The sequence below is a fragment of the Schistocerca americana genome, chromosome 5 (genome assembly GCF_021461395.2).
Source record: "Schistocerca americana isolate TAMUIC-IGC-003095 chromosome 5, iqSchAmer2.1, whole genome shotgun sequence".
NCBI classification, from domain to species: domain Eukaryota; kingdom Metazoa; phylum Arthropoda; class Insecta; order Orthoptera; family Acrididae; genus Schistocerca; species Schistocerca americana.
Genome location: NC_060123.1, coordinates 467,832,755 through 467,841,537, shown reverse-complemented (window position 1 = coordinate 467,841,537; position 8,783 = coordinate 467,832,755).

The following is an 8,783-nucleotide window of genomic DNA, read 5'->3' as shown; positions in this document are numbered from 1 at the left end:
AAGGCATTGAGTTTTTATGTGATGTTACGTAGTCTGTTATCCTTTTTGTAAATCTGATAATCTGTTGAGATGACCAAAGAATTTCATTCACGTTTTCTTTATATCAGTTGCGATGTTTGAAAATTTTTTATATTGTTTTGATCTGTTGTGCCCTGCAACTGTCTTGGACATGTCTCGCTCCTAAAATTTTCATAATGATCTTTCTCTCCCCTTTTTTGATTTCTTCAAGTTCGTGTTTTCTGTTAGATGTCATTGTTTCACTCGCATAATGACTGTTGGTTTTATAAGCGTGTTATAGTTCCGAATTTTTGTCTATCTTGACATGAATTTTTTGTTGTAGAAGTTTTGGACTTTTTAGACTATTAGATGCGGTATTGTTGCAATATTTTTACAAGCCTTGTCATTTCGATGAAATGTCTGAGGTATTTAAAGTACGGGACCCTGCTGATTTTACCGTATTTCTTTTCGTCGTTGAACACAAGAAATGAGTGAAGAGATTTCTAACCCTACGTCTTCTGCACATTTCTAACCCTACGTCTTCTGTACATTTTGTAAGTATCTCAAGCTGCCTGACGCTGGTTTCTTCGTCCTCTGCAAGTATCGCCAGATCGTCGGCAAACATGACGTATGATACGTAGAGCTTGTTTTTAAGGAAGCTCATTATGATTGGCTTCCAAAACTCACGTTTATTGAGTTATTTATCCCATTCTTTGATAATGTTGTCTAGGAAGATCTTGAACAGAACAAGAGAAGATCCATCACCTTGTCCCACACATGCTAGAATGTCTGAGGGCTCTGAAATTTTTCCCGTGTATTACACTGTACCGTGCAACGGCCTTGCTGCAGTGGATACACCGTTTCCCGTGAGATCACCGAAGTTAAGCGCTGTTGGGCGTGGCCGGAACTTGGATGGGGTACCATCCAGCCGCCATGCGCTGTTGCCGTTTTACGGGGTACATTTAGCCTCGTGATGCCAATTGAGGAGCTACTCGACCGAATAGTAGCGGCTTCGGTCAAGAATACCATCATTACGACCGGGAGAGCGGTGTGCTGATTCCATGCCCCTCCTATCCGCATCCTGCCCTGAGGATGACACGGCGGTCGGATGGTCCCGGTAGGCCACTCGTGGCCTGAAGACGGAGTGTTTGTATTTTTTTTTTACACTCTACTATTTTCTTACGTGTTCTTGTGTTTTTGTTTCCAATTATCTGTCTTCTAAAATTTGGAATAGTGAGAGACCATCTACCAAGCCACGTGACATATAAATCTATAAATGTGCATACTAGAGGTTTTTGTCTGAGCCTCGCATTTATAATTTCTTGTGTTCTTTTTTCTCTCTCTCTGTGTGAGTGTGTGTGTGTGTGTGTGTGTGTGTGTGTGTGTGTCGTCTACCAGTAGCAGGGAGCTCTTCCTCAGGATTCACGCAACATCCCAGCAACCTAAGCTATGTCATAGTTACTTGGATCCAACATACTTCTGCCATGAAAAGTCATCCTTTTCTATCACATGCCCGTGGTCAGCTGAACCATGTAGCATGCTGCAGTTACACATTGATGAGCCAGTACACTACGACCGCCGTCCACTGGGAGACTGAACGGCTCCTGGTGCTCATTCGTGTATGCACTGCGGTAAGGGAAGAAAAGAAGCTGAACAGATACCAATGAGGAAACATCTTTGCGATAACAGGGGCCGCAAATTGACAAGTGGCAGATTCATTTGGCTCTGCTTCTGAGAATGTGTAACTCGAAAATGAAGGAACTAGTCGGCTTTTCACGTGCTAACGTCGTGAGCATCTTTGGAAAGAGAATGATGGACTATAAAATCACGAGTCGGTGACAGTGTGTTGAACGTCCAAACCTCATCAACGTAGAGGTCGGACTATTGAGTTCACTCCCACCCCCCATGTTTAAAGCAGAATAGGCACCGGATTGTGACAGATCTGCGGAAAGAGAACAGCCCAAGCGTTACCGACCACACCGTTTAGCGGACATTGCTGAGCAAGGGCCTCAGCAGTAGACGATCGATGTGTTTCTAAGTCAACTTGAGGACAAAGTCAATTATGATTACAATGGGCACGGGATCTTCGTGGTCTGACCGCGGTTCATTTGGTTCGTGTGGCATTGTCGGATGAATCAAGTTTATTTTGTTTCACCAGGGCGATGGTCGAATCCTGATACGTCAACGAGGGCAATGTCTGCCCGAAAGACTCCTCGCGCCACGCACTCAGACCAGTGGATGCAGTAAGTTGCTACAGGGGACGTTGGCCTGAGGGCCTATAAGACCTCAATATCTTCTCCATACGGCGATGGTAGCTTTCCCCTGGATGGCTGTGCGGTCTGTTGGCCGGAATCGTTCCAAAGCGGTTTGAGATCGGTTATAGTCAATAAACATTGACATCTGTATCACCAAATTCAGTGATCTGCATCCAACGGCGCACATCTGGGATGCTATAGTGCTCCAGCACCGAATCCAAAAACTTCTAATCCATAATATACTGGAATTGTGTGTGGCATGTGCGTGGACTTGTGTAACACACGTCTGGAAAACTAACCAGCACTTTTGAGTCCATCCCACACAGAATCGCTTCTAGAGGTAGCTACTTTGACTAATACTCACAACGTCCTGTGTCCTGGGTGTTGAACCTAACCACTGTTTACATATTTTGTAAAAATCATCAACCAATAGCAGCCAAAGACTGTCAGCGTAAGAAGACACCCCACATCTGCCAACGCCGTTGTCAAAGAGGGCTCAGGAGCGGACAGTGGCTCTGAGTTCTATGGGACTTAACATCTTAGGTCATCAGTCCCCTAGAACTTAGAACTACTTAAACCTAAGGACAGCACACAACACCCAGTCATCACGAGGCAGAGAAAATCCCTGACCGAGCGGACAGTGGTTGACGGCACTCTGTTGCCCTTGGGGTGGGAAACTTCCCCCAAAAGGCGGAAGAATGAGCAACGATCAACGGAATGAGAATACATAAACAAATTGAAACCACGTCATTAAAGACACGTAAGGTGTACAGGACATGTGGCCTGTCACTGAAATAGTGCCATGATGATCTCCCCACTGGCAAAAGATCCCGGATTGGTTCGCGATTTGGATCTCCAGCAGAGGGCTGATAACAGTGAGGTAACCATGAGAACAACGGGATAACATTCATGAGTCAGACCATGGAGTTTCAGAAGGCTCAATGTAATAGGAAAGTCAGAAAACCTGCAAAGGCAAATGTGATGTCTTTGTCTAGATATACAAGGATACAGGGAAGTGAAGAGGAAAGAAGATAAGAATTTCTGGTCAAACGATTATAAGGTAATATCAACAGCAAAAGGGAATGTTGTAACAGGAGTAGGATTCGTTAAGAATAGGTAGTGTTGCTCTCATCAAATTCAGTAGCAAACCACGGCCGACAATTGTAGTTCCGGTAGACATGCCACTGCCACATGTAGCAGTGAAGAGGTAGAGATAGTATATAACGATATTGAATGAATAATGCAAAAATAAAGGGAGTAGAAAATGTAACAAATATGGTGGGTGGGAATTCCGTGGAGAGACAGGGGAAAGTGTGGTGTCGCCGCCAGACACCACACTTGCTAGGTGGTAGCCTTTAAATCGGCTGCGGTCCATTAGTATACGTCGGACCCGCGTGTCGCCACTGTCAGTGATAGCAGACCGAGCGCCACCACACGGCAGGTCTAGAGAGACGTACTAGCACTCGCCCCAGTTGTACAGCCGACTTTGCTAGCGAAGCTGCACTGACCGATACGCTCTCATTTGCCGAGACGATAGTTAGCATAGCCTTCAGCTACATTTGCTACGACCTAGCAAGGCGCCGTATTCAATTGATATTTATTATATGAAGCATGTATCATCAAGAGCGATGTTCTACAATTGTGGATTAAAGTTGAGTATTATATCAACTACGTACTTTATTTACAATTCTCAAGATATTGTCCTGTTCCAGACCTCACGCCAGTCAGCGTGTAATTAAACGCGTGCATTTCGGCCTCCTCTAGAAAAACAGAGTTGGCTCTTCTGCCAACACTACAGAAAGATTTAGAGCACAGTAAGGGTTTGGCAGTAGAATGAGGGAAAAGAAGGAGTAACTGAGTTATGCAGAGAATTTCAGTTAGTAATAGCAATTACGCTGTTCAGTAGGCACTAGATGGGGAAATATACTTGGAAAAGGCTTTCAGATATGGGAAAATTTCAGCTGGATTACATCACTGTCAGACAGAGATGAAATCAGATCTTGAATTGCTAGGTGTGCCCAGCGTCAGATATAGACTAAGATCACAATTTAATAATGGTGAAGAGTACACTGAAGTTTAAGAGAATCGTCCATAAGAATTAGAGTGAAAGTTACTGAGGAATAATAAGACGCGTCTCAGATATGCTTAAGACGTGGATAGGCAGTTCAGATGAAGAGGACATCTCTAAAGGGAGGAATCACATTTGTCGCATTGACAGAATAGGTATTAGGATTCTAACTGCGGGGAACCCTTGGGTTACAGATGAAAGAGTGCAAGCAATCAATGAAAGAAGGAAGTACAACAATGTTCAGGGAAAGAGAACATATATCATTCAGGAATCAGATAAATATAACGCGCAGGAAATCAAGGCGAAATGGTTGCAGGAGAAGTGTGAAAAGTCGAAAAAGAAGTTATGGTCTGAAGGGTTGAATCAGCATATAGAAAAGTCAAAACAACAATTAGAAGTAAGGGTGATAACATTAAGAAAGTAATGGGAGTACCACTGTTAAACACAGAGGAAAGAGCGGATATGCAGAAACAATACGTTTAAGAAATTTGTGCGGGAAAGTAATTATCTAATAACGTGACAGGTGAAGAATTCGGATTCCATATCGAAGAGATAGGAGATCCAGTATTAGAGTCAGAATTTAAAAGAAATTAGGAACAACTTACGATTAAATAACGCAGAAGGCATAATTAATATATCACCTACATTTCTAAACTCATTGGGGAGGGGGGGGGGGGGGAGCAGTGGCAACCACAGGACTATTTGAGTTGATGTGTAGAACTTCGAGGCTTTTCACATACTATCAGCCCTCCGAAATAAATCACCCATATGTTTCTGGAGACAACAAGGGCCAAGAAATGCGAGTTCTATCGTAGGACCAACTTAGCCGCAAGTGCTTGCCAGTTGATGACAAGAAAATACATAGCAGAATGGAAAATAAATTTGAAGATCTATTAAATGACGATCTGTTTGGCTTTATGGATGGTAAAGGCACAAGAGAGGAAATGCTGATGTTGCTCTTGATAATGCAATCAAGGATGAGGAAAAATTAAGACATGATCATAGGATCTGTGGATCTGGAGAAAGCATTCGATAGTGAAAATGGTGTCAGATAAAGTGTTGTCAGATGCTGGAAATTCTGAGAAAAGTAGGAGTAGGATGTGGGAAACACGTGTAATACACTACATCCACATGAAACAAGAGGGAACAATAAGACTGGAAAACAAAAAACGAAGTTCTCGGATTAAAAAGTGTGTAAGACCTCAATGTGTAAACGTTCTCGTTTATGTATGATGTGTAATAAAACTGATGTGAGCTTCGTGTTTTCGTTGGCTGTGTCATACTTCAGAGTTTATAAGTTAAACTTTTTTCGGAGAAGAGTAAATAGTCAACATGTTACGCCAGAGAGATTATGAGTGTATAAGCAGTGTGATCTTTACCTGTTGGTAACATTGAAGTTGAAGTAAGCATATTATGTGAGACTAGCGAGAGAGTAGAATGTTCGGTGTCCTACTGAGCAGACTGAAATTGCTATCAGAGAACAGAAAGAAAGAGATAAATATAAAGTGCGGGAAAAGTGTGAAAGTCGAAAAAGAAGTTATGGTCTGAAGGACCGAATCAGCATATAGAAACGTCAAAACAACAATTAGAAGTAAGGGTGATAGCATTAAGATTAATTTCAGAAGTAACAGGAGAAGCATTAAGCATTAAGATTAATTTCAGAAGTGAAGATCTGGTAAAGCTGGTGCTGCAGTAGTTGCTTGCGCGTAGTGGTGATGTGTTTGAACAACCGAAAGCTTTAACGCAATTTTTCTATTTTGGTTTTGGGTTAGTTACATTCATTGTTCAGACGTGATTAAATAAATTTACCAATTCACATGGCTTGCACTCAGAAGTGGCCGTTCTCCCAGTCCATTACCAACTTAATAATTGAATTTATGACACGTAAATATTTGTTCTAAAAATATTTTGTAAAGATCATTGTGATTGTTGAGGAATGACTTTCAGTTTCAGTAATAGAGATTTTTAAAGGATAAATTACTTTCAATCATTTAGGAAGTCCGTCTCTTCACGAAAGTATTTCACATTTTCTGACTGTGTGTGTCGCCGCATTGCATTTCGGAGAACACCGTGAGATCGTAGAACGAGCTGCTTAGAATAGCTGCACGTCCTTGCATTGCACTGCTCAAGGCTTTCCTTTCCTATTTAGCCTTCATGCTGCTGAACTGCATATATACGTTCAGCACTTCGAGCAATACCAACTTTTCGTTGCCATAGGTAAGCCATAAGAATTTGTCAGGGCCTGTTTTATATTCAAGTCAGAACACAATGAAACCATTCACAGTTAACTTTACTTTTCAAATTTGTCACCAGATCAATGGAAATAAAATTCAGTTCATATTTCATACGTAGACCGCTTTATTTTGTCAGAGTGCAATGTTACATTCGCGGGTGAGTTATTCCGTGTCCAGAATTTAGCCAGTCAGACTGCGTACGAAAATTCACAAGGCATTTTTATGTAAGAATTTCATACTGTTAACTTGGTGTGTTGGAACTGCAAGTCACGTATTGTGACGTCACGCAATGTACCTCTGCTCACTACTCACAACACAGTTCCACAGGAAAGCTTGCTTAGTTCACCGTTTTGGCTGTGTAATTATTTTGGTTGATGTTAATTAAAAATGTAGTTATACAATTCAATTTCAGTTTTGTCGACTCATTTTATCAGGTGGCGTTCCCGTAACTACACCACTTGCATTATTCGGAATTAAAACATAGGTGCACGAGTAATAAAGATTACCTGTTCAGTTTACTTCAGTTTTACTTCACAAGATTGAACTTTGGAAAAGATACAAATGTTAAATCATTAGATAAAAGCAGCAATGGCAGAAACAAAAGAAAAGTTCAAGTGCGGAATTAAAATTCAGGATGAAAGCATATCAATGATAAAATTTACTGATAACATTGCTATCCTCAGTGAAAGTGAAGAGGTATTACAGAATCTGTTAGATGGAAAGAACAGTCTGATAAGTACAGAATATGGAATGAGAGAAAAGCGAAGAAAGGCGGAAGTTATTAGAAGTATCAAAAATTGGAGTAACGACAAACTTAACATCAGAACTGCATATCACGAAGCAGATCAAGTTGAGGAATTTTGCCACCTAGGCAGCAAACTACCCCATGACAGATGGAGCAAGGAGTACATAAAAAGCGGACTATCGCAGGGAAAACGAGAATTCCTATCCAAAACATGTCTGTTTATATTAGTCATAGCCCTTAATATAAAGAAGGAATTTCTGAGAATGTGTGTTTGATGCACAGCATTGCATGGTAGTCGAACATGGACTATGTCAAAACCGGGAAAAGTAGTCGAAGCATTTGAGGTGTGGTGCTACGGAACAATTTTGGACATCAGATGGACTGATAAGGTAAGAAATGAGGAAGATTCCCAAATTCTCTGTGAAGTAAGGAGCACATGGAAAACCGTGATAAGGAAATGAGACAGTATTATAGGAAATACGTTAAGACATCAGGGAATACGCTCTATGTACCGTAGGAAACTTTAGACTTAGGGGTAGATTGTAAGTTCTACTCTGAGGTTAAGAGGCCTGCACAGGAGAGAAATTCTCGATAGAGCACATCAAACCAGTTAGAAGACCGTACACACACACACACACACACACATACACACACACACACACACACACACACACACACACAGACAAACAAACAAACAAACAATAAAATCAAAACGGACCAATTTGCACATAGGGCGTCTAGCTGCCATCCTAATTCGTTAACTGTGAGAGTACTTAAGACCGGCACATCCATAAATACTTTAAAAATCCATATGTGTGTGTGTGTTCCACATCTTCTCCTGAACCATTGGACCAATGTAACCCAAACTTGGTGGACAATCGGTGTGAGGTAAGAACCGCCCTCTTAGCAAACGGGTGGGGGTGAAAAAGAAGAGTAGCTCGTGAAGCGTGAATTCTGAGAATTTATTCACTTACTATTTGAGGATGAGAGCCCTTAGCAACCTGCACCAAACATTACACATAATTTAAAATCCTTACGAAATTTCCTCCCTGATAACCCGTACAAACCAATGAAAGGGAAAAAGAGTATCGGTTGTATCTTTCCCGCTGTTCGAGCAGATAAAGTACCGCATGAGGCTTGAAATTATAATTTATTGCTTCTTTACTATCAGCTGTGCTCGTGACGCATTTTGGAGAAAGTATGCACATACACCTCATAATGTGACTGCAAAATTATATCATCTTACGACACATAGCTCAGGAGATATGACGTCATAAAATGTAAATTGCGTGAAAAACTACCTTATCGTGCATGACGTTAAAATTTATTACTTCGTTGTTACTAACTTCTGAGTCGCAACACATTTTGTAGACAGTATTCACAAATGCTTCTGAATGTACCTACAAAATTGTATCATTGCAAGACACATTACTTCAAGAGATATGACGTCATAAGCACTGAGCATACAGCCCAGCGGATATCCA